This window comes from Passer domesticus, chromosome 16 (assembly GCF_036417665.1).
Source record: "Passer domesticus isolate bPasDom1 chromosome 16, bPasDom1.hap1, whole genome shotgun sequence".
Taxonomy (NCBI): domain Eukaryota; kingdom Metazoa; phylum Chordata; class Aves; order Passeriformes; family Passeridae; genus Passer; species Passer domesticus.
Genome location: NC_087489.1, coordinates 1,157,535 through 1,180,577, shown reverse-complemented (window position 1 = coordinate 1,180,577; position 23,043 = coordinate 1,157,535). Strand labels below are relative to the sequence as shown.

The following is a 23,043-nucleotide window of genomic DNA, read 5'->3' as shown; positions in this document are numbered from 1 at the left end:
CCGGGAACGGGAACGGCTGATGTGGAGAAAAACGCCCTTCCCACACAGCCCGGGCTGTGCTCCCCGCTCCCTCGCCTCCCTGCTGCCGTGAGGAGCTGCAGCTCCCTGCCGGGGCTGCTGCCCTGCGGGACGGACACACCTGAGCTCCGTGGGGTGCCGTGGGTGTCCCCATGGCCCTCTCTGCCTCCTGCCCTTGGGGAGAGGCTCTGCCGTGGGCCCGAGGCCCTGGGGCTGAGTCCCTGCCCACGCCGGCATGGCTCCCACCCCGCTGCCTGCCCTCGGCCCCTCCACCGCGGCACTGCCCCGGCGCTCCTTCGCCGCTTGGGTGGCTGCTGATCTGAGATCAGTGCTGAGGCTCTCCTCCTCCTCCTCCTCCTCCTCGCTGCACTGTCCCTCAGGACGGACCGTTCAGCCTGCTCCTCCTCCTCCTTTTCCACTTCATTAATGAGTCTCTTTGCACTAAGAAGTCGTGATAGCTGCCGGGGGAGCTGGCAGGTCTGTGGAGAGCAGCGGGGAGGCCACCAGTGCCGCTCTGGGGCTTTGGGACACTGGCACTGGGGCTTTGGGACACTGGCACTGGGGCTTTGGGACACTGGCACTGGGGCTGGGGTGTTCGGGGCCGTCTGGGCTCTGGCTGAGCCCCTGGCACAGCACGAGGGGTGGGGGAAGAGGAAGGGACAGTCGGGGGATCTTTTGCCCACACGCAATGGCAGGAGGCAGAGAAAGCAGCTTGGGGCAGCTCCAGCTGCTCTGCCGAGGTTTTGTGCCATTTCTGCCATCCGTGCTGTTTCTCACCTGCTGCACGGGCAGCAATGGACAGGGGCTGGCCACTGATGCTCCCACAGAGGCCTGTGGATCCCACAGGAGATTTCCACTGTCCCTGGTGGCCTTCAGATCCCGAGGCCCTGGGCAGAGCGCGAGGGCCCTGGGCAGCCCCAGCCCTGCACCAGCGCCCGTGCCAGCACGTGCCCGCTGGCAGCAGCAGTGTGACACCTACACGTGGTGCCTCACCAAAGGAGCTGGACTTTGCAAACATGTTCTGTGGGCATTGCTTTAATTTCCCAGTGTCTCAACACTCTCCCAAAGCTGAGAAGCTGAGATGGTTTCTCCTCTGCGGAGAGGGAGGCTCCTGTTGTCGCACTCTCACATACGCACGCATCACACACTCACAGGGACTCTGATTCCTCTCCCTTCCCACTTTCCTCCTCCAAATGACTTCAAACACTTTATGAAAATGTTATTTTCTCCCAAACTGTTGCCTTTCTGCCTTGCTCTCCTGAGAAGCCTGTTAGTTTTCCCTGGGCTCCCAGTGTGCAGGGGTAGGGACGTCCCTGCAGAAGGGGGAAGGTGTTGGGGGGCTGAGCAGTGCTGGGGGGCTGAGCTGAGCTGGGGGGAACACCAAACCTTCTAGTGGGGCTCATCTGATCCTTCCAATTTGCTCTGGATTTAATTACTAAATCCCAGAATGGGATTGAAAGGGTTGAAAGGACCTCACAGACCACCCAGCCCCATCTGCCCGCCACAGGCAGGGACACCTTCCAGTAGGTCAGGTTCCTCCAAGTCCTGTCCATCCTGATCTTGGACACTTCCACGGATCTAGGGGCAACCACAGCTGCTCTGGGCACCCTGTGCCAGGGCCTGCCCACCCTCACAGGGAAGAATTTCTTGCAAAAATCCAGTGCAATAGAGCAAACCCCTCCTGCAGGGCAGTGCAGTGAGGACACAGCTCAGAGGCGCTCTCCATGCTGCTGTAGGGGTCCTGCTCTCCAGCAGCATGTGGCCAGATGCCCCCAGCCCCGTGGCAGCCCGAGTTCCCCAGGCAGAACCCGTTTCCCGTGCCCGTGGCAGGCTCTGGTGTCAGAGCAGCCCCGGGCACGCCGGGCCCGGGCCAGGCTGGGGGGCTGGAGTGAACCCTCTGCTGCCGGTGGCTGGGGCTGACTCACGGCGCTCTCCAGTCACAAGCAGATGGATGATTTGATCACCTAGCAACCAAAATAAGTCTCGGATTAAACTATCATCCCCCTAGGTGGCAGGGGCCAGGCAGCCCCCAGCTGCTCCCCAGCCCCTGGGCTTCCCTGAGAGGGGCTCGGGGCTCTCTCCTGGCAACCCTGGGAGCAGGACCGTGCCTGCCACCTGCACCCAGCAGCAGGGGCTCAGCAGGGCTCCGCTAGGTGCAGGGAGGGAGGGATCCCCCAGGAGCAGCTCCCAGGGAGGTCCCAGGGGCATCTCCAAGCATGCCCAGAAGGACCAAGTCTCTGGCACCCTTTGGACAGGCTGCTGGCGGTCTGGAGCATCCAGAGATCCTCTGTCAGGAGAGGGAGGCTTGTGCAGGACCTCCAGAGTGATGGTTCTGGGAGATTGAGCACAGAGAACTTTGGATGGGATCCACTGACCCCTTGTCACTGCCTCCACCACCAGTTCTGAGCGTCCTTGGCTCCAGCCCAGTCCCTTGCTGTCCAAGCCAGAGAATGGTTCCAGCATAGCATGTTCATTGCAGTTGTTCCATCACGGGCAGGAGGGATTTGCTCCTGGCAGAGCCCTGGTGCTGCCTGAGGTGCCATTTACCTCCTGATGGCTCCAGTCACCTCCAGAGGATCTTGTTACAGGGCTGCTATCCATGCCCCATCCCTGGCAGTGCCCAAGGCCACGTTGGACAGGGCTTGGAGCAGCCTGGGACAGTGGAAGGTGTCCCTGCCATGGCAGGGGGGCACTGAGTGGGCTTTAAGGTCCCTTCCAACCCAAACCATTCTGGGATTCTGTGATCCTACCACAGCCCTGAGGGGAATAGGCCCTCCTGGGGCACGGGCTGAGCTGAGCTGGAAAGCGAGTGCTGGGCAGGGAGAAGGGCAGGAGGAGGTGTGAGGGCACTGTCAGGTTTGGGGTGCCCATGGCACCCGTTTGGAGCCAGGGGCGTCCCTGTGCTGCGGAACCCTTCGTGGCTCCAGCAGCGGTGCCTGTGGAAAGTGGGGCAGTGGGGACACAAACTGCAGTGTCCTGTGGGAGGGCACGGCTGGGCTGGCTCCTGTCCCCATGGCACCGCTCTGGTGTTTGCACCTTGTGCACTGTGGGATCGCTCACAGCCTGTGGGGAGCCCCGTGTGAGCCAGGCCGGGGTGTGCAGGGTGGGATGGAGGCCACCAATGCCCCCAGCTGCCCCAGACCCAGCAGCCATCTCCTGCCCAGAGGGAAGCTCCATCCGGGCTGTGCCAGGCTGTCCTGGGTGCGGAGCTGTGCCGCTCCATCCCGGTGCCAGGGCTGGTGCCAGCACGGCACTGCCGGCCCAGAGGAGGCTCAGGAAATAGGGCAGCCCAGGTGCCAGCTGCTCTTTGTGGGACACAGCTGATATAATTAGATGGGACGCCCTGTTCCGTGCCCTGCAGCCCTACTTTGGTGGCACTGCTGGTCCCAGGGAAGGTGAGCCACTTCCAGCGGGGAGCCCTGCCTGCTGGGCTCCTCCCTCGCTCTCTCCTGCCTCGGGGCCATATGTCTTTTCCTCTGCTGGGCTTTGGTGGCTTTGGGAGACCCTGTGACCTGCAGGAGATGGTCAGGGAAGAGGTGGTGGGAGCTGGGTCAGCCCCTCATCCCACCTGGGCTCATCCCACTTCCCTGCCAGGATTGAAAGGGTGGAAAGATCCTCACAGACCACCCAGCCTCACCTGCCTGCCCTGGTAGAGATGCCTTCCAGCAGATCAGGTTCCTCCAATCCCCATCCATCCTGATCTTGGACACTTCCAGCAAAGGGGCAGCCACAGCTTCTCTGGGCACCCTGTGCCAGGGCCTCCCGCCCTCAGAGGGAAGAATTTTTTCAAAAAATCCAATGCAATAGAGCAAACCCCTCCTGCAGGGCAGTGCAGTGAGGACACAGGACTCAGAGGGGCTCCAAATCCAGTTCCTGCCACAGCTGCAGGGCATGGCACTGGTCTTGGAGTCAAAGCCCCACAAGCAAACCAGGGATTGGAGGGATCACTCTGAGTCAGGCTTTAACCTCAAAAGAGAACACCCCAAAATGCATCTGCTCTGCCTCTGGAGAGCCCTGTACACCCACCCTGGCGTTCAGGAATGCCCATGCCTGAGGCGCTCAGCGTGGCTGTGCATCTCTGCTCCAGAGCATCCCACATCCCGGGCTGGGGATCCAGGATGCTCATCCCCATAAGGAGGAGCTGTAGCTGCTGGGGAATTACCAGCTGGAGCTGTCAGGGGGGTTTAGGCTGGATCTCAGGGAAAGGTTCTTCTCCAGAGGGTGCTGGCACTGCCCAGGCTCCCCAGGGAATGGGCACGGCCCTGAGGCTGCCAGAGCTCCAGGAGCGTTGGGACAGCGCTGCCAGGGGTGCCCAGGTAGGGTTGTGGGGGGGTCTGTGCAGGGCCAGGGGCTGGGCTCATGATCCCTGTGGGTCCCTTCCAGCTGAGGATATTCCATGGTTGTGTAGGAACTCCTGCTTTGTGAGTCATCAGATCCATCAAACCCAGCCATTTTGCCTCTGCCAAGAAGGCAGGAATGTGTTTGGCATCGCCATTCCTCCAGCCACTCCCACAGGGACGGGCTCAGACCAAGCCAGGATCCCTCTGCCAGGTTCCATCGTGGCCCAGGGTGGGTCTGTGGGTGCTCCAGGAGATCCCACAGCCTGTGGCAGGAGCAGCCAAGGCTCTGTGGACAGAGGCAAATGTCAGAGAAAGCCAAGAGGAATTTTATTTCCACAAACATTTGTTTACACTCAGCTACTGGTTTCCACTGGGGCTGGGAAGCTGCTGTAACCTTCCTGCCTCAGAAGGGTGTGAGGAGACATTCTGTGTGCCTTGGGCTCAGGGCTGGGGCTTGGAGCTGTTCTGGCAGGGAGAGGGGCAGCAGGGAGAGGAGCAGCTACTTCAACATCTCCCCCCATGGGCAGGGAGTCACCCCCTGAGGGGGGGCTGAGGGCACATGGAGACATTTTCCATGAGGAGAAGTCACAGCACATTGTGACTTTGTGGAGTTTGGTGGGAGGAGGAGCCCTGGGTGCTGGCCCTGCACAGTGCCCGGAGCTCTGGGGTGCAGGGGGGGCTGTCCTGCCCCAGGACTGGCACAGGAGGGGCTGTGTAGCAGCCGTGGTGAGGCCCCAGGGTAGGAGGGTGTTGGGAACCTCCCAAGTTTTCCTGAGACCCACTGGGCAGTGACAGAGCTGTGGGAACAGTGCCAGAGGAGCAGGGGTGGCAGCAGGGTGGATGCTGCTGGGGGCTCCCATGGCACAGGACATCTCCTGCCCTGGCAGTGCTGCCAGAGGCTGGGGCAGGCTGGAGGGAAAGGCAATTTTGGTTGGAAAGACAGAATGGTGGAGAGCAAACCACCCGTGTGGCTGGAGAGGGCTCAGCTCTGCCCTGAACCCAGCTCAGGCATCCCTCAAAGGGGTCTCAGTGGGGGCTTTGTGGGCAGGGAGAACCCCAGGCCATCCTTCACCCAGGGATCCTTCACCCAGGGATGCCTCATCCAGGGATCCCTCATCCAGGCCCTGACAGGAGCCCTCAGAGCCCCTGCCTGCCTCTCCTCGGGGAAAGCTGTCCTGTCCCTGGACGTGTTTGAGCCTCCAGCGCCATTGCTTCTCCTCCCTGGCTCTGCAGGTGGGATGGGAAGGTTTCTGCTCAGGACATTTTTGAGGAGCATGGTTGTGTCTGTTCTCCCCTGCAGGAAGGAAGGAGCAGCTCCCCAGGGGCTGCTGGCACTGACACCTGGGGTGGCATTGCTGGAAGGGCATTCCACAGGATTCACAAGGAGGAGGGAGGAACAAATCCAGACCTGTGCATTTGAGGTCATGCCAGGTTTAAATCCAGCTCCAACTCTCCTGTTTTCCCCAGTGCTGGAAAAGGTGAAACTGGAAAGGAGCCAGAGAATCAAACCCAGGGCACCTGCACCCTGTCCAGGAGTAACAGGAGACTGGGAAAATGATCCTTAGCTGGCAAAGCAGGCAGGGACCTGCTGGGGTCTGGAAGCAGCCCCAGCACAGCTCTGGCTGTGAGAGCCTGGCTGGCACCACGGGCTGGGATGGGAGCAGGGGGGACAGGGAGAGCCTGGCTGGCACCACGGGCTGGGATGGGAGCAGGGGGGACAGGGAGAGCCCAGGGCAAGGGGGCTGTGCTGGACAGGGGCTTCTCATCACCCCCCTGAGCACCTCCTTTTGCCAGCACCATCTTCTCCCCAGCTGAGAAAAGACAGTATCTGTTTCTTCACTGATATTCACTGTGTTTCTAACTTTTATCGTAATGGGAACGTAGGATCTCACTTTTCCTGGAAGGCCATGGATCTCCACGTGTGGAGGGGCTGCAGCCTGCTCAGGGGATGTTCTTCCCCCAGCTGCTTTGCTGGGAAATAGCTGGCTGCAAAAACTATGCTCAAATGCTGTAAAAATGTGGCTACAGGTCCTGTTCTCTCTCAGCTCACATGTTTGTGGGCATAAAGAGCTTTTAGAGGTAGATTAACTTCATTAAAATGGAAAGCATTCATTAATGGCACTGTAACTCCTCTGGTGATGGCTGGGCCAGGCTCTGTGGTGAAGCTGCTCCTCTCTGGGTGCCTGTGCCTGCACCTGAGGATTCCCCCCTCCCTCTGCCTTCCAGTGCTTTTGTAATCCTGTGTTGGATGATGCTGTGCCAGGGCTGTGCCAGGGCTGGTGAGTGCCCAGGGGCAGCAGGCTGGGAGACCTCAAGGGAGTCGCAGTGTGCTGGAGAGCAGGGGGATCCCTGCCCTGGTGTCCTGGGGATGTGGCTTGTGCTGCTGACTCTGTGCTCTGTCCCGTGGGAGCTGAACCTCCTGTGCCCATCACTGGGGTGGGTTTGGAAGGACTCTGATGCTTGGGAATGGATGAGCTCTGGGAAGGCCAAGGCTGAGGAGATGTTCCTGAGGTGTTCCTGGGCCCTTCTGGGCTCCTGCCTGACCCAGAGCAGGTTTCTCACCCAGGAGAGAGGAGCCTGGTCCTGTATGAGCTACGGGGGACACAGGAGCCCTGCCAGGGACAGCGAGGGCTCTCCTGGCTGGGGCAGTGTCCCATGCCTGGGCACTGCCTGAAGGAGGGCTCCAGAGCAGCCCCCACACACCTGGCATCACCCAAACCCCACAGGTGCTGCCCCCGTGCCAGCAGGCAGGCACAGGGCTGGGGGCTCCTCTTGGAGCTGTGGCCATGCCTGGCTGCACCCCACGACCCAGGGCTCTCGGGGAGCCCCAGCCCAGCATGGAGCTCTGTTCTGGAGTCCTGCCCGGCAGAGCCAGCCTCTGTCACACAGCAGGCCAGGCTGCCAGGGAGCTGGGGTGCGTGTGCTGCTGCCCAGTCCCGGGAAGGAGGCTCCGTGTGCCCCCAAGGCCCAGCGCTAGGCTGCTCTTCCCCGGCAGATCCGATTTGCCTGCCCTGCCTTTGCCGGCCCCGCTAAGCAGGGTTTAATTTTGTTAAATAAATACGGAGTAATGGCAGCTGGGCTGGGAGCCAAATGGCCTGGGGACATCCTTGGGAGCCGGGGGGAGCTCTGCAGCAGGGCAGGAGCAGCTCTGGGAGCGGGGATGGGCTCAGGCAGAGCTGCTGGCAGCAGGGCTGCTCCTGGGGTGGTCCCGGGGTGTCCCGGGCTTGCTGCTGGAGCAGATGTGGCCGCACCGTGTGGTGCTCCCGGCCATGCTGCCTTCCGAGCCATTTCTAAATGGCTGCTAAACAGCGCTGTCAGAGGCACACTCATCTTCCCGTCCTAATTAGTGGATCAGACAGTAATTTGTAATCCCTTTGAATAGGAGGATCGGAGTGTCTCGCCCTGGAGCTTGGGCAGGACATGGGGGTGGCAGCGTGGAGCAGGGCAGGGACCAGGGCTGTGCCCACGGTTCTCCTGGTGCCTGCAGGAATTGCTGTCCCCTCTCAGCTCCATCAGCCTTCTGCTTTCCTCAGAGTTTTGGCATTTTCATTTCTCTTTGTGGTACCCAGCACAGCATCCCCAGCAGCAGAGTCACCTCCTGCTGTCCCCACGGTGATGGAAGTGACAGGGCACTGTACCTGGTCACCAGGGCCCTTTGCAGCGCTGGCAAACCAGCTGGGCATGGCCACACTGGAGCTGGGATGGGCTGGGGCCAGGGCAACCCCCAGGGCAATCCCATCCCAGCAGGACTCTGCTCTTAGGTGTGCTCGTGTTTGTGTTCTCAGTGCTGAGGATACAATGAGACCTGGAGCAGAGGGATGGAAAAAAAGCCAAAAAGTTGAAAAATGAGAAGTGAAAGAAGAGGGGGTGAGGGTGTGAGGTGAGCAGACAAGACAGAGAGCAGGAGCAGCCCAGGGTGGGACGGGCAGGGAGAGGCTGAGCTGGGCTTGCCAGAGCAGTGTGTGGAGCAGGAGTCCTGTGTGGGGCCACAGCTGAACCGTGCCCGAGGCTCTGGGAGGGCCTGGGACAGAGCTCAGGGGCAAGGGCTGGGCTTGGAGCTGGGCTCAGGGCTGGGATGGAGCTGGGCTCAGGGCTGGGCATGGAGCTGGGCTCAGGGCTGGGATGGAGCTGGGCTCAGGGCTGGGGATGGAGCTGGGCTCAGGGCTGGGCATGGAGCTGGGCTCAGGGCTGGGATGGAGCTGGGCTCAGGGCTGGGCATGGAGCTGGGCTCAGGGCTGGGATGGAGCTGGGCTCAGGGCTGGGCATGGAGCTGGGCTCAGGGCTGGGCATGGAGCTGGGCTCAGGGCTGGGATGGAGCTGGGCTCAGGGCTGGGATGGAGCTGGGCTCAGGGCTGGGCATGGAGCTGGGCTCAGGGCTGGGATGGAGCTGGGCTCAGGGCTGGGCATGGAGCTGGGCTCAGGGCTGGGATGGAGCTGGGCTCAGGGCTGGGGATGGAGCTGGGCTCAGGGCTGGGATGGAGCTGGGCTCAGGGCTGGGGATGGAGCTGGGCTCAGGGCTGGGCATGGAGCTGGGCTCAGGGCTGGGGATGGAGCTGGGCTCAGGGCTGGGGATGGAGCTGGGCTCAGGGCTGGGGATGGAGCTGGGCTCAGGGCTGGGGATGGAGCTGGGCTCAGGGCTGGGATGGAGCTGGGCTCAGGGCTGGGGATGGAGCTGGGCTCAGGGCTGGGATGGAGCTGGGCTCAGGGCTGGGGATGGAGCTGGGCTCAGGGCTGGGCATGGAGCTGGGCTCAGGGCTGGGCATGGAGCTGGGCTCAGGGCTGGGATGGAGCTGGGCTCCCAGGGCTCCCAGCAGCTCCCCTGCTCTGCAGGAGGAGTGGACGGGACAGTGGCCATGGCGAGGAGTGGGGCTGAGCCCGGGGAAGGGGACAGGCGGTGGTGACAGGGTGGCCTCGGGTGCTGGCTCACAAATAGCTCTGGGTTCCTGGGCAGGGGTGACAGGCAGGGTGAGGCTGTGACAGAGCCAGGGCAGCAGCGGTGGGACAGGGTCACACTGCCCTCAGCAGGGTGGCACCGAGCAGCTCGGAGCTGGCCGCGTCTTTAGCGTCAATTAGCTGGGGAAAAGCACACGTGTCCTGCATGCATTGACCTTTACAAACGCCGGGGTCCGCGAGCAGCCGGGAAGCTCAGGGGAGTGGGGCAGGCACGGTCAGGGTGCCAGCCCTGGCTGGGGACACGGTCTTGGGGACAGCCACCCGCAGGCAGCGGGGGACAGAGCCGTGCCGGGGGGCAGTGCGGAGATGCCGGTGGAAGGCAGGAGCTCAGGCAGTGACTCCAAGGAGCTGCCCCCTCCTGCTGCATTTCCCTGCCTTTAGCAGTGTGGTAATGGCAGCAGTGACTCACCGCGCTTTACTCACCGCTAATGACGAGCAGGGCTCCGCTGACTACGGCTTAGATAAACCCAGCCTCTCTCCCACATTGCCATTAGCAGGGCAGAGACGTCTGGGGCGTTCGGAGAGGGCAGCTGAGCAGCACGGACAGGGAGAACATCATCTTGTCCGTGCTCCCCCCAGTCCCAGACCCCCAAAGCTCCCCCGATGCTGAGGATCTGCTCCAGAGCCAGAGGGAAAAGGAGAAAGGAGAAGGGAGAAAGGAGAAAGGGAGCAATTTTGAGGGGCAGCTGCAGTCACTGGAGGCTTCAGGAGCCACATGCTTCAGTTTTGGAGCTTGTTCTTGTAACCCACCCACAGCTGCACCCCAAGACAGTGTCCATGGAGGGGGTGGTGAGAGCCCCCAGCCCCTGCAGGAGCAGCAGGAGGTGTCTGTAGGATGGAGGGGCAGCATGGCTGGAGCAGGGAGTGGGGAGCCTCAGGAGCTACTCTCACTGCACTCCCTGCTCCTACAGAAAGTTCTGTATCAGGAGGGGAGAGCTCCTTTGGGGGTGAACTGGAAGACAAGCCTCAAGCCAGGCCTGGCTGTGGTGGCTTGCAGGGTTCAAAGCACAGGAGCAGGGTCACCATGTGGAGCAGGGCCACCACGGAGCAAGGTCAATATCCAGAGCAGGGTCATCATGGAGCAGCTCTCTGTCCAAGGAGCAGGGACACCACAGGGAGCAGGATGACAGTGTCACATCACCCTGGAGCAGGGTCACCCTGTGGGACAGGGTCACCATGCAGATCATGTGGAGCAGTGTCACCCTGTGGGATGGGGTCACTGTGTGGAATGGGGTCACCGTGGAGCAGGGCCTTTGTGTGTGTCATTCCTGGATCCAGAGAGGATCAATGCCCAGCTCTGTGCAGAGCCTGTCCCAACAGCGTGCCCAGCTCACTGCCCTGCTCTTGCCCCCACTGGCACCTGCTGTTCTGTGCCTGCTGGTGGCAGAAGGTCCCAGCCTGACCCCCGTGCTTGGGTGAATGTCCCCCACACCCCACACACCCCAGCGGCCCCTCCTGCACTGCCAGGGCTGTGAGTCACGGAGCCGGGATGAGCAAGAGCCTGAGGCAGTCACACGGAGCCTCATCACTGCCGTGGGCTTGCCTGCCAGGCTGCCACGCTTGTCACGCTCCCCGGGGACGAGTTGGTGGCCCCAGGCATCACTGGCAGCTTTAGGCAAACTAGGGGCTGGCCCAGCACAGGTCCTGCCTTCCCTCCCGGCACTCCGGGTGCAGTGGGAATGGTGACACCAGAGTGGGATTGGTGACACCAGAGTGGGATTGGTGACACCAGAGTGGGATTGGTGACACCGGCAGGGGGAATGGTGACACTGGCAAGGCACTGGGTCTGCTGGTCCGGGGATTGGTGGGATTAGACCCTTCTCCTGCATGTGCTGGCAGCACACACAGCTCTGGTTCTTGCAGAGGGGCCTGGGGGATGGAGAGGTCAGGGATGTGCCAGGCTGGTGGAGCCGCTGCAGGAGCAGGATGTGAGGATGGAAATGGAAACAGTGCTGGGCTCTGAGAGGAGGGGAAGGACAGGAGCTCTGCCTGCTTTCCTGGTGCTGCTCCCCGCAGGGTCAGGGGGCTGGAGGGGCTCCTCACCCAGCTGGGCTGCTCTGTCCATCCTCCAGGGTCATGGCGTGCCCTGTCTGCAGCAGGGTGTGACCCTGCTGGCACCCAGGCCAAGAGCTAGGGGAGACCCGAGGGTGTGGGAACAGAATTCTGTATCTGCTCATCAGTCTTTGGGTTCTGGATACATCCAAAGCACTCCGAGGATGGCTCCTGCCTGTGCTCATCCCAAGCCGTGTGGGATTGGAGGGGTCAGGGCTTGGTCCCCGGGGCTGGGGAAGTTTCCTGAGGCTGGAGGCTGGAGCCAGGGCTGCTCCCATGTTGGCAGGGCAGGGCAGGGCAGGGCAGGACAGGGGCTCATCCTCCATCCCACCCAGGAATGTGTTAGCTCACTTGGATCAGAGAAAGCCCTCCTCAGGCAGAGGGTCTGGGCAGAGGGAGCAGTGGAAGGTTTCTGGGGGCTTCACGGGCACTGGAGCAGGGCTGGAGAGGGATGTGGGATGTGGGGGTGCCAGGCTCCTCAGGACAGCCCAGGCACCTGCCCTGCCAGCAGGTGGGGGCTTCCTGCAAATCCATCCTCACACTGCCTGAGACCAAACCTGGGCTGGAGCTGCTTGGGCTGCTGTAAGGGGGCACTTGGCAGCTGCCCCACACCCTGCCCAGGCTGCAAGGTGGCACTTTTGGGCACAGAGACCTGCCAGGGCTGTCCCCAGGGCTCAGCAGGGTGGGGGTCAGTGGGGCCCTGTACACCCCTGGCTCAGCCTGGCACTGGCCACTTGGGGGGCCCAGCCTGCCCAGACCAGCTCTGCAAGAATTGTGTGTGGACAGCAAGAATTCATTTGAATATGTCTTTTTGCCCCCTTTCTCCCCAAATTAGCAGATGTGGGACAGAGCTGGCTGTTTGTGTTTGTCACACAGGCACACAGGGCTGTCTGAACATTACCCTGACCTCACAGGGCTGTGTGGCATCTCTGGTGGCACAGGCAGGAGGGGACACAGGCTTTGGGAGAGAGGAGGGTGTTATCCAAGGGTTACAGACAGCTTCTGGAAAGGAGAATGAAGAATGAGGGTGGAGAGCACAGAACTGGAGCAACAGTGAGGTGCTAGAGAAGCAAATTTTCCCCTGGTCTTTTCATCTTCCCTCTATGGCAGCAGGGCAGGAGCGAGCCCCTCAGAGCAGGGCCTTGGTTATTGTTTTAAGGCAAAGGGATCTGCAGATGTGAAAGGTGGAGGGAGACGGGGGGGTTGTTTGGGGAGGAGATTGAAGGGAAACCCCCCCACACACAAATACAGCTGTGCCACGATGGGCTCGAGGTGAAGGCAGCAGCCAGGCAGGAGGAGCTGCTGAGCTCCTCGGAGTGGGGACACACCCAGTGTGTCACCTGTGTCACTGCCCGAGCCCCTGCAGAGTCCAGCACCTCCACACCAAGCAACCCAGGTGTTTGGAAGGGGCATTTCCCCAGGTGCCACAGGAGCTTGGGAAGCTGCTGAGCCTTTGGCAGCCAGGTCAGCACAGGAAGGTGTGAAACACCCGGCCAGGCACTGGCCTGGCCCTGCCCCAGCTCCTGTGGAGGGACAGCACCCAACACTCCCATTCCTTGGAGTCCCTCAGCATGTCCAGCCCCCAGCACTGCCTGTCCTGCCTGTCCCCTGCAGGGCAGGGGACAAGGTCCCCATGTCCCCCTCTGCCACAGGAGGGTATGCCCAGCTCGTTCCCATCACTGCCCATGACCTCAGCTGGACCCTGTCCCTCCCTGGGGCCAGCCAGCCCTGCCTCCAGCTCCAGCCATGTGCCAGCTGACAGCTCCCTCCCATCCTGGAGAGCCTCCCGGGGGCTCAGGGCTGTTCTGTCGGGTGTTCCCAGGGGCTGCCATCCCAGAGAGCTTCTGTGTCTGCCTGCTATCTGCTCCAGCTCTCCCCACACCAGGGAAGACAGTCTGTGACAGTGGCAGCGATGCCACCCCCAGGTGGCTCCCTATAGAACCCCTTGCTCCTCCCGAAGCTCTCTACACTGAGCCCCCTCTCCATGGCACAGCTGGCACAGGGATGCAGCCAGACCTGGCTCAGGGCAGTGCTGCCACAAAACCAGGGTGGGAAACTGGGGGAGAAAGATCTCCAAGCCTGAAAGTGGGAATTTCTGCAGGGAGGCAGTGCTGGGGGTCCTGGGGGAGGTGACAGTGACTCCCAGCACAGGAGCTGCAGGTCAGTGCCACCGAGCAGGGAGAGCAGAGCTGGCAGTGGGGCTGGAGGGGCTCCTCGGGCTGGAAGTGCTCCTTGTCCACCGCGCTGGAGGATCCTTGTCTGCCTCGGGGGAAGCCCAGGAGGCAGAAAGGCTCCTGCTGTCCTCTGAGCAGCCAAGGTCGTTTCTGGAGCCAGTGCAGATGCCAGCTGCCACGTGGCCCGTGCCCGCAGGAGCGGGGGTAATTAGCTGGAAAGAGGGTCAGCAGCATGGGAAATGGGAACTGGGAAATAGGAAACGGGAAATGGGAAACGGGAAATGGGAAACAGGAAGTGGGAAATGGGAAATGGAAAATGGGAAATGGGAAATGGGAAACGGGAAAGGAGAGCAGGGAACAGCAGAGCTGCGCCTGGACTGGCAGCTCTCTGCTCCAGAGATGCCTCTCCATGCCCAGGCCTTCCCCCCGGGGCCATGGGCACAGCTGAGGTGTGGCTGGGCGCTGGCACTGGGTGCCCACAGCACCCTGCGTGTCCCCACACCCTGCGTGTCCCCACACCCTGCCCATGTCCCCACACCCTGCCTGTCCCCACACCCTGCCTGTCCCCACACCCTGCCCGGCCTCCCTGGCCAGGTGGGGTTTGTTCCAGCTCAGTGCCTTCGGTGCTGGAGAGGGGAAGAGTCGATCTGACCCGACCGGGAACACGGAACAGCTGCGCTGAGGGAGGGAACAGCCTGCTGGGTCAGGCAGCCATGGCAGTGCCCTCTGCAGTGCCAGTGCCCCATGGCCATGGCAGTGCCCCCCACAGCAATAGCACCATCCCTCAGCAAGGACAGTGCCCATGGTGATGGCAGTGTCCCTGAGCAGTGGCAGTGTCCCTCAGCGGTGGCAGCGTCCCTTGGCAGTGGCAGAAGTGGCAGAGCTGCTCCCTGGCGTGGTGCCATCTCCACTCTGTGCCTGCTGGTTCCTGTGTTGCTGCTCCTCCAGCTCTGGACTTGTCTTGCCCTGGGGGCTGGAGCTGCCCAGGGCTGCTGGGCTGGCTGTGCCCTGACCCCTCTCCTGGTTACATTTCTGTCAGGTTCCAAGGGCAGTCTGTCCAGGGGCTCCACTGCCCTGGGGCTGGGACAGGGGCTGTGTCTGCCCTGGAGGGTGACTCTGACCCCAGCCCAGTGTCCCCAAGCTGGGCACACCTGGTGCTCTGTGCTGCTGTGCTGGCTGAGTGGACTCCTGCAATATTCCAGCCCGGATTGTCGGTGCTCTGGGGGTGCTTTCAGAGATCCTGGTGATCCTGGCATGGCGATGCTGGCAGCTCTGCTCCACGGCTGCCTGGGGCTGCTGCCCCTCTGCTATGTGCCTCTCACTGCCCAGACCATGCTGGGCATGGCCCAGGGTGGTTTTCCAGGCAATGATGCTGCAAGCCTGAGCACTGCCATAGCCACTGTCCCCATCCCTGGGAGATGGAGGCTCCTGGGCTGCTCCATCTCCTTGTCCTCATGTGTGGGATCAAGGGCCATGAGCCAGGGCTTGGGGAGATCCAGGCACCATCCCTGGCTCTTCTCTCGGCTCTCTGGGATCTCTTTGGCACGGCCTTGCCCCTGTATGCCCCATGATGTCCAGCTGCAGGCAGAGGTAGGGCTCACTGGCCGTGCTGGAGAAGGGCTTGGTGCTGATGTTGTGCAGTGCTGGGACCTGCAGCGTGTGGGGGCATTCACAGGCTGTGGGGACAGCCTCGTGCCACTGTCCCCAGAGTGCCCACTGAGATCAGTCTGCTTGTGGTTATCAGTCTGGGAAACCTCCTGGAGAATGCTTTGGGTCTCATGGGCATCGGGGCATCCAGGACACTGGAGCAAACTGGCTTGTTAAGGAAACCAAGTAGGACAGTGACCTGCTGGGACCAGCTGAGTTTCAGAGCTGGCAGGGAATGGTTTGGGAGGCTCTGGTTGGTGTTCAGGGATGGGGAACAGGAATTGCAGCCTGTTGGAGATGCCTGGATCCTGAAAGAAAAGGCAGCAGAGTGTGGGGAGATGGGCCCTGGGTTGTGCTGGGACAGTGTGGAGGTGTCCTTATGGTAGCTTCATCTGGGCAGAGAGGGTGGCACAGCACTCTGTGCCTTGTGATGGGCTCCAGTGACAGCTGTGGTGAGGCTGGCAGGGCCACAGAGGGTGTTGGGGTGTTGGGGCCATGTTGTCCTGCTCTGACACGTCTGACCCTCCTCAGGTGGGCTCACCTTGGCCCCTCTGCTCTCCCCCAGCATGGACGGGACCCATCCCAGGGCTCTGCCCAGGCTGCCTGGAGGAGCAGCCCCTGCTCTGGGTGGGGCTGGGTCTGCTCAGCCTCTCATGCAGACAGAGCAGCTGGGAATTCTTCTGTCTTACAAACTCAATTTACATCTTCCAACCCAAATGTCCTTCCCACCTTGCCAAGGAAGCCTCTGACCAGCAGCGATTAGCAAAGCAGGCTGCAGTACCTCAGGGAGCACTCGGCAGATGTTTGGGGAGCTCTGTGGGGACAGGGCAGGCCCTGGCAGTGCAGGGGCAGAGGCACCTCTGGGGAGGCAGCACTGGCACCTGGGCACCTCTCCACAAGCACTGCCTCCACAGCCAGGGGAGGGGCTGGGCCTGGGACGGGTCCAGGAGCAGCTGAGGGAGCTGGGGGGCTCAGCCTGGAGAAAAGGAGGCTCAGGGAGCACCTTCTGGTTCTGCACAGCTCCTGACAGGAGGAGACAGCCGGGGTGTGGGGTCCGGCTCTGCTCCCAGGGAATAGAGACAGGAGGAAAGGAAATGGCCTCAAGTTGCACCAGGGGAGGTTTAGATTGGATATTATGGAAAATTTCTTCATGGAAAGGGTGCTCAGGCACTGGCACAGCTGCCCAGGGCAGTGGTGGTATCACCATCCCTGGGAAGTGTTCAAAACACATGTGGCTGTGGCACCTGGGGCCATGGGCTAGTGGTGGCCTTGGCAGTGCTGGGTTAAGGGTTGGATTCAAGGATCTTAGAGGGATTTTCCAACCTTTCTTTATCTGGGGATTCCAAGCCCCCATGGCTGCCCAGGTTCTTGCCATGGTTTGATCTCAGCTCACCTTGCCTTGCTGCTGCTCACCAGTGCATCCAGGGAGAAGCTGGACTCAGGCACTGCTTTCCCATCCATCATCAGTGATTCTCTTTTCATTTGCTTTTTGGGGCTTCACCTTTTTAATCCAGCTGTCTCCTGCCTTACAAATGTTCTTCCCTCAATTACTTACACCAGGCTGCAGACCGTTTCCATCCATCTCTGGCTGAGCTGGTGGAGCACAGGAGGGGCCACCCCAGCCACCGTCCCTTGTCACCAGCCCCCACTGGTGCCCACCTGTCCTGCCCCTGGCAGGGGAGGCTTCCCCTGAGCTCTCAGCACTGAGCCCATCCCGGGTGGGAGCAGGCAGCCCCCCTCAGCCTTCCCGGGGATGCAGGTGCACACTTCCTCTTCCCTGTCCCCCACTGCTGCTGTGGGGATTCTCTCTACAGGGACACGAAGCAGGAGAGGTGGCTGCCTCTCCCAAAGAGCCAGCTGGAGAGCAGGCAGCTCCTCCTGCCTTGCTGCAGCTCCTCCTGTCCTATCCCCGGGCACGGGCTGGGCTGGAGGTCACCCCTCTGAGGAGGAGCAGAGCCCTGCCATGTGTGCTGTGCCCCCCGAGAGGGACCCCCAGAGATCCCACCCTGCCCCGAGGCGTCCCACTGAGCACGGTGCTGTCCTTCCCACCTGGGATTCCAGGCTCCCGTTATGTGGATGCTCTGAGTGCTGTGCCCTGTCCTGCAGCCGTGCAGAGCTGCTCAGCTGTGGCAGGATGTGTGGCACCCTCCCAGCTGCCAGGGCATGGCACAGCCTCTGCCAAATCCCAGACAAGGGACCAGCCCAACCATCCCTGCACCAGGACTGCTTCATCCCCTCCTAATGCTCTTATCTTGAAGGCTCCTCTCAGATTAAAGCCCCAACAGCCAGTTCCCTCCCTGGATTTATTGCAATGCAGTTTTCTTCCCCTAATCTGATCTGGGTGTAAGCTGCTCTTTGGGAAGTGCATGGGGAGGACAGATGTGCCTGTCCCTGCTGCAGCAGCCAGGCTGGCAGAGAGCAGCGGGGAGGTGCCCTGCCCTTCTTGGTGCCATCTCTGGCTCTTCTCAAGCCTTGAACCCCATTTTTCCTCAAACTGCTGAGAGCAGCTCTGTGGAGCCCCAGGTTGGTTTGAGCCCCAGAAAGACCTTGAGGGGCAGGAGCGTGTCCAGAGAAGGGAACGGGGCTGGGGAAGGGGCTGGAGCAGCAGCAGCAGCTGAGGGGCTCAGTCTGGAGAAAAGGAGGCTGGGGGAGCCCTTCTGGCTCTGCACAGCTCCGAGGAGGGGACAGCCAGGGGGGTTCAGGCTGTGCTCCCTGGGAACAGTGACAGGGTGAGAGCAAATGGCCTTAACTTGTGCCAGAGGAGGTTTAGGTTTGAGTATTAGGGGAAATTTCTTCATGGGAAGGGTGCTCAGGCACTGGCACAGCTGCCCAGGGCAGTGGTGGAGTCACTGTCCTGGAAGTGCTCAAAAGGCGAGTGGCACCTGGGGAAGGGGCTAGTGCTGATCGTGGTGGCAGTGCTGGCTTGATTTGGTGATCCAAAAGGTCTTTTCCAACCCTAACAGTTCTGTGCTCTGAGCCGGGGGTGCATCCACAGCTCCCTGGGCTCACGTGTGTGTTGTCCCTCCCCAGCCCAAGGCCCCCGCTGAGCGCGGTCACCGAGCTGCCACCACCCACAGCCGGCACATGGGCCACCAGCGTCCCCTCACCCCCTGCGGGTGACGGCAGCGTCCTGCAGCAGCTGTGCCACCCGCGAGAGCCGCGCCAGACTGTGAGTGCTCTGGGGATGCGGGGTGGCTCCGGGCGGTCTGTGGCTGAGGGGCAGGAGGAGGCTGTGGGGACTGTGTCCTCTCACGGGGCCCTGCTCTCTGCCCAGTGTGGCAGCAGAGGCGCTGCTGGCAGGGCAGGGGCACCAGGCTCTTAAGGGGACAGGGCTGAGCTGCTGTGAGGTGCTGGCAATGTCCCAGCGTGAGGAGATGGTGGCTGAAGGACGCTGCTGTGGGCACTGCAGGACACTGTTGCAGGGTCCCTGGGGCAGGGAGGGCTGTGAGCAATGCCAGAGCCCAGGAGCAGTGGGTGCAGAGCCCACGGGGGCCCCAGCCATGAGCCCTGGGCTCCCTGGGGCTAGCCTGGCCGTGGGTTGCCCTGGGCCCTGCAGCCCCAGCCTGGGATGTGCTCCCCGAGCTCTGGGCGTGCTGGGCACGAGCAGGGTGCACAGGGTCACACTGACTAGCCAGAGAAGGAGTGAGAACCTGCCAGCCCACGGGGAGCCTGTGTTCCCCCTCAGGGAAGGACAGGCCTCTGGGCTTGGGCAGCTGCTGGCCCCTGGGGAAGGGACATGTTCTGAAAGCAGCGGGCAGGGTGAACACACAGGGCAGACCTGCAGAGCAATAAATGCCATGGCTTTCCCGCATCAGGAAAGATTTCCTGCTGTGTTCCAGAAGGTGACACCAGCTCCATCAGCCCAGCCACACCCAAACACTCAAAGAGTCTGGAGTCGGCCTCCCAAGGGGAGAAAATGGGCAGAAAACCCAGTGAGCACCCAAAGCGTGTCAGGGATTTGTCCTTCACAGCCTGGCAGCAGCTGGGGGAGCCTGAGGGGTGGGAGCCCTGTCCTGCTGTGCCACCACACAGAAGCAAAGCACAGCTTCCCCAAAGAGCTCAGGGGAAGCTGTGCTTTGCTTCCAGCACACACTTCCTCACTGCAGCTGCTGCTGTGGGTTGTGTCCTGGAAAAATCCATGGGGGTTTTTAGCCAAGCTGATCTCTGTGCCCCTCTGTGTGCCAAGAAAAGGGGGTCTTTGTAGCCTTCTGGGGCCATTCTGGGAGAGCTCTGCAGGCTGGATTCTGGAGGGCTCTCCCAACACCAAGGCTCTGGCAGTGCAGGGATGTGAAGGAGATTTGTGATGAGGATGAAGGTCACACATCCACCCATGGGGTGGCTGCTGGGCTGGGGTGAAGAACCAGGCCCTGCCCAGCCCAATCAGCCCCTCTGTCCTGCAGGGAAGCCTTCCTCAGCCCTCCTCCTCCTCCCAGCAGTGTCAGCTGGGCAGTGCCTGGTGAGGGCTGGGCCACAGCCACACTCTGGGCAGCACCAGGGTCAGGGACAAAGGACAGGAGGTCAGGTGGGTGTGGGTGCTCCTTGGAGGTGGCGTCAACAGGGAGCGTGAGACAAAATTTGCATTGGGATTCGGGAAGGAAGACTTGGGAGCGAATGGTCCCAGTTCCCGTGGGGCACAAAGGTGAAAGGTTCACAGGCAGTGATGTCCTTAGGGTGGGAGAAAGCTCTGGGAATGCCCCTGGGTATTGGGGGGTCCCCAGACCCCCTGTGGGACTCCCCTCGCCTGGGGGACCCGAACACCACGGTGGGAGCAGCAGTCCCAGTTCCCTGCCCCCAGCAGTCATCATCTGCCTCCTTCCCCTCACTGCAGCTGCTGGATTTCTCCCTGGGTTGTTTTTTTAATGTATGTGACACATGTTTGGTTCGAAGCGCTTAATTGCCTCTTGGGATGCATTTCATTTATTCATTAAGAGAGAAATTGGAGTTGTTGGGTTTGCTTTATTTTGCTATTTTTTTCCTTCATTTTTTTTTTCTCTTCTCTATCCTGTAAGGAAAGGGTGAGGAAAAATACTGCACATACACCTCCAGCATGTGTGTGCCCAGCCTCTTTCCTGTGCCCCTCAGCCTCTGTCCTCAATGCCTTTCAGCCTCTCCTGCTGCTCCTGACCAGTGTGGTGATCCCTCTCCAATCCCTCTCCACCTGAGCGAGAGGGCACAAAAGCCCTGGAGATGTCCTTGCTTGTGTTGCTCAAGGGTCAGGCCAGGGCTGTGTGCTTGGGATGTGCCCCTGCCCTGCCCGTGCCACGGGACACCCCTGTGTGGGAATGGTGGCATTCCCTGCTTTGGAGACCGGCTAAGGCTGGGATGGATGGTGAGGGTTGGTGTCTGTTCCCTGGGCCGTGCTTTCAGAGCAGTGTCTGTGCAAGCAAAGCCCTGCAGATCCATCTTCTGGCTGAACCCAAAGCAGGAGTCACACAGCTTCTGCCCTGGGGAGAAACCCCCAGGCACTCTGGAGTGGATAAATGGAGATTCTCTGGGATAAGCAGCGATCCAGACAGGCAGTGGATTTGGGTTGTGTGGAGGTAAAAGAGGAAACTGAACAGAGAGATGGCTGGAGGACAGAGGCAGGCAGGGATGGATGGATGGATGGATGGATGGATGGATGGATGGATGGATGGATGATGGATGGATGATGGATGGATGGATGGATGGATGGATGGATGGATGGATGGATGGATGGATGGATGATGGATTATAGATGGATGGATGATGGATGGATGGGGGATGGATGATGGATGGATGGATGGATGGATGGATGGATGGATGGATGGATGGATGATGGATGGATGGATGGATGGATGGATGGATGGATGGATGGATGATGGATGGATGGATGGATGGATGGATGGATGGATGGATGGATGATGGATGGATGGATGGATGGATGGATGGATGGATGGATGGATGATGGATGGATGATGGATTATAGATGGATGGATGGATGGATGGATGGATGGATGGATGGATGGATGGATGGATGATGGATGGATGGATGGATGGATGGATGGATGGATGGATGGATGATGGATGGATGGATGGATGGATGGATGGATGGATGGATGATGGATTATAGATGGATGGATGGATGGATGGATGGATGGATGGATGGATGATGGATTATAGATGGATGGATGGATGGATGGATGGCTGATGGATGGATGGATGGATGGATGGATGGATGGATGGATGATGGATTATAGATGGATGGATGGATGGATGAAGGGATGGATGGATGGATGGATGGATGATGGATGGATGGATGGATGGATGGATGGATGGATGGATGGATGGATGAAGGGATGGATGGATGGATGGATGGATGGATGGATGGATGGATGGATGGATGAAGGGATGGATGGATGGATGGATGGATGGATGGATGGATGGATGGATGATGGATGATGATGGATGGATGATGGATGGATGGATGATGGATGGATGATGGATGGATGGATGGATGGATGGATGGATGGATGGATGGATGGATTGTTCTAAAGAGCTGCCTGAATCCAGAAAGGAGTGGTGGTGGATGCTGTGGTGGGAAGATGGGGCAGACCAGACCCACAGGCTCCACTGAGGGCAGGTGGATCCGACCCCATGCTTCCCTCAGGGCTTCTTCCCAGAAGCTTTGGTGCCTGGAATCCTCCCCCAGGACCTTGCCCCAGACAGGGCTCTGCTACAAGGGGTTGCTGTCCCTTGTTTTTAGGGTTTGATGTGTTATTCTTTCTCCTCCTCAGCTCTCACCAACCTGAACATTCCCACCAGGAATGGGTGGGCTGGGCCAAGCCTATGGGAATTTTCTGTCCCTTGTGAGAGGCACGCCCCTCCCTCCCTGCATCCCCTTTGCTCAGTGTCCCAGTGCCCAGAGCAGGAGGAGCCGTGGATTTTAGGGGCAGATCTCTTCCTGAGAGGCTCCCTGCATTTCCTGAATCTGGGCTCCACAGTGCTCCTGCCGTGAGCTGAATCCCCTGAAGACTTGTCCCCTGGAAAGGAGGACACTGTCCCTGGATTCCTCCATCCACCAGTCCCTGAGGAGCACAAATCCAGTCTCTGTCTTCCTGGAGAGTTGTGCTGAATGTTTGGGTGGCTCCCAAACCCCTGGTAATGGGGGATCTCATGCACCAGCAGATGTGGGGGTTGTTTCTCTGTGGGTTCTGGGAAGATCTCCCCAGCCCAGCAGTGCCATGACTCTGGGAGGAGAACAAGCGGGCAGGGGCTGGTGATGTGGGGCTGCATCAGCAGGCTGGGATTGCCAGTGGATGCTCCCAGCGTGGAATCAGAGCTCTGGGAAGGGGCAGCCCTGCTCCTGGGGGCTCAGCACAGACCCTGCCCTGCGCAGGTGAGCAACAGCAGATGCCAAAATGGAACAGATCCCCCCACCCCCAGTCCTGGATCTGTGCGCTCGTGGCCCAGAACCCCCGCAGCACCTGGGCCGTGCTCCCAGGGATGCTCCCCCCTTCCCAAAGCCCTTGTCCTGCTTCCAGCCAGCTGCCACAGACCAGGGAGCCTTCTTCCCACTGCCTTCTCCTCCTCCTCCCGCTTCCCAGGTCTGGAGGGAGAGCTCAGCTGGGGCTGTCTGTGCCAGAGACAAGCACAGGGAAATGGGAACGGCTGGTGCTGCTCCCACCAGGCTGTCTGCCAGGGAAGCTTTGGCTTTATCTCCTGAGCCAGGCGCCCTGGGAAGGGAACCAAGGCCTGCCTGGGGCAGGAGGAGGTGCTGGTGCTGCTCGGGACCCCTGGGCTCGCTCCAGAGGGGTTGTTTTCCTTCCAAGCAGCACTGCAGCACTCACACGAGAAGGGATTTGCAATGCAGAGGAAACTCCCACCCGCCACGCGGCTGC

General features: G+C 60.8%; 1 protein-coding gene across 6 annotated transcripts in view; it reads left to right on the top strand.

Moving 5' to 3' along the window:
* DLGAP4 (DLG associated protein 4) overlaps window positions 1-23,043 on the top strand; it is a 144,506-nt gene that overhangs the window by 6,652 nt on the left and 114,811 nt on the right. For 5 of the 6 annotated variants that reach the window (XM_064391681.1, XM_064391683.1, XM_064391685.1 and 2 more), the window contains exon 2: window positions 18,215-18,353. The exons of the other annotated variant lie outside the window; for it this stretch is intronic. The gene's annotated coding sequence lies outside the window, so the exon portion shown is untranslated. The remainder of the gene's footprint in view (window positions 1-18,214; window positions 18,354-23,043) is intronic. 6 annotated transcript variants of the gene reach the window in all.